Here is a 2863-nt window from a genome sequence, read left to right on the forward strand (position 1 = left end):
AGGGCCTGGGCTATGTACCGATCAGTGTCCTACTCAGTAAGCTTCTTGGAATTAGCGTGATGCAGAAAGAGCAGGAGGTTCGGACCTTGGCTCCCTGGTGTTGTACTTAACCTCTCTGAGCCTTAGTTTCCCCATCCGTAAAATTAGGGGTCAAGTCAACAGTTCTTGGCAACCCTTGGACCAGATGTGTTTGAGAATTCAGAAATTTTCAAATTATAGAAAAATAATGCTGTGCCAATAGCCTGTATTACCCAGTATTCTGGGAGGGTGCAGGGCTGGATATCATAATAACACACATTAATATTTCTGCAGGGAAATGTATGAATATTCACAGTAAGCGGGATAAATAAAGACTATAATTAGTCTCATGTTAGTTAAGGTCAGGTTTTGCTGCCAAGTGAGCTTGCTGTAAATCTAAAAAAAGATTTTTGGTTTTCAAGGTTTATAGATTTCAAAACTGCTGATGAGGGGATGTGGAAGTGTTAATATTCAGGGCCGCTGCTAGGTCATAGGGCTTTTCCATGAGGAGAACAAGATAACCATTATACCATGGAAACCACCAGCTTTTGTGTAAATTAGAACAGTACCCCTCTGGGTGATCACAGCCCCTATGCCCATAACTTGGCAAGTACAGTAAGAGAAATGCATCGTTTCCTTTCACAGTGTGTGTCAGTTGTCAGCCTCATCCTTAACTAGGCCCCTTTGTGCAGTGCACAACCTGTACAACCAGACGCTGTACAACCAGTGGCTCTGATCATACCCACATCTCAGTGTTGCTGGAGGAATAAGCAGTAATGTAGGATATTCCCTCTCCCCCACAGGTACAGCTCTACTTCAGACCGTCTCTTGTGCTCTATATAAATGCTTTTCAAATGTGAATGTGCACATAAATCACCTGGCTTCTCAAAATGCAGGAGGGCTCCGTGAAACACCGTTTCTAGCAAGCTCGCAAGTCACATGCTGCTGGTCCACAAACCACACTGAGTAGTAAGGTTCTAGACCCACTTATCCATCTTCCTCTGGATGTCCCACATGAACTTAATTAAGCATGTCCCATACTAAAGTCATGGCCTTTCCAGAAACCTGTTTCTGCTCCTGATTATCTGACCCCCATTCATGGACCCAGTCTCCAGGTATTATGTCTCCCAAGCAGGGTAAGTGCCAGTTCTCCCTGCTTCCTCAGTTCCTCTCCCTCACCCACGTATCAATCAGTTGCTAAATGCCACAGATCCTACCTCCTTGGTATTTCTCCCATTCAGGCATTTTTGAGCTGGACAATTCTTTATTGTAGAGATCTGTCCACTGGGGCAGAATCGCCCCTGGTGGAGAGACGCTCCTCCAGTCCCTTGCCTTCTCTCCATTTCTCCCACTACTGACTTGGATCACTTCTTTCCCGGGGATAGTGTAGTGTTTCATATTTGTGTATATTTTAATTATCCTGTAACAATCTGTTAACATTCCTGTGTTCTCCACTTGAGTATGAGTCCTAAGAAAGCCCATGCTCTTGGCATCCTGCACGGAGTCTGACATAGGCAATGCTTAACACATTTGAATGAATGAATGAACGAATGAGTGAATGAATGATTCAATCCCCTCACAGCTGCAGGTTCCTAGAAGGAGTGAGGAAGCTCAGGGCTCCGCTCACAGGAGATTCACCCCAGGGTTAGAGTACCACCCATGTGTGTCTGGAGAGAGCCTGACGGTGCAGAAGGAGCTGTGAGAAGCGGACGACATCCAAAGCGGTTTCTGCCCCAAGATACTCCCGCCTGCCCTTTGACCTCTCTCTCTCCTAACCTGTTTGCGTCTGGCCTCTCTACACTGCTCGGAAAGGTCGTTCATTCCACTGCTGCTCAACCCAGGGTGCGCTGGGTGGTGTTGCTATGGGAGCAGCTGCTTGAACACGCTCTCTTCGTCCTGAATGGCTGCCCTTGAAACCTGGTTCAGGGCTTACGTTTGAAACCCAGGTTGGCTTGTTCTGTGCAGACCATGAGAATACGTGTGGCTTAGGCACTGCATTTCAGTAGACTCACAGCCTCCTCTGAGGCCCCCGGTTTGAATTTCACTTTTGCCATTGGCTTTTTGTTGACGTCTAACCTTTAGGAATCGTTTGTCCAAATTTGCTGATAACCGGTGCAGCTGTTTTGACAAGATAACTGTAATAGACAAGTGTAAGATAATAGAAGAAACCTGTCTTGGTCCCTGCCCTGGTTCCTGGCCAGAGCTCCTAAAACCCTTGTATTTCCCTGAGGGATCAGAGCACACAGAGCATCTGTTGTACTATTTGGTCTTTGACCCGGTTCTAGACACAGAGCTCCCACATCCCTTGGACTTTTCTGGGTGATAGCAGTGCTCTTTGCTCTACTGAGGTGACGCTTGATGGGCTCCTGGCCGGGGGGCTAGTCACCAGAAAGACCACGCAATGATTAGAAGCTTGGAATTTTCAGCCCCGCCCCCCATTCTCCAGAGAGGGGAGAGGGGTTAGAAATGGAGTTATTGGTCCAACATGCCTACATGAGGAAGACTCCATAGAGATCCCAAAAGTCTGGGGCTCAGAGGGCTTCCGGGCTGGTGAACACTTGGGGGTGCTGGGAGAGTGGTGTGCCCGGAGACAGCCTGGAAGCTCCGTGCCCCCTCGCTGTACCTTGTCCCGTGCGTCTCTTCCATCCCCATGCTCATCTGTATCCTTCAACCTATTCCTTTATAATAAACTGATAAGCAGTTAGGAAAGTGTTTCCCTGAGTTCTGTGAGCCCCTCCAGCATTTGAGTCACACCTGAGGAGCGGGTGGTGGGAACCTCTGACCTACAGCTGGTTGGTCAAGAGCCCAGGTGACATCCGGGCTTGTGACTGGCATCTGAAGTAGG

The sequence above is a fragment of the Zalophus californianus genome, chromosome 9 (genome assembly GCF_009762305.2).
Source record: "Zalophus californianus isolate mZalCal1 chromosome 9, mZalCal1.pri.v2, whole genome shotgun sequence".
NCBI classification, from domain to species: domain Eukaryota; kingdom Metazoa; phylum Chordata; class Mammalia; order Carnivora; family Otariidae; genus Zalophus; species Zalophus californianus.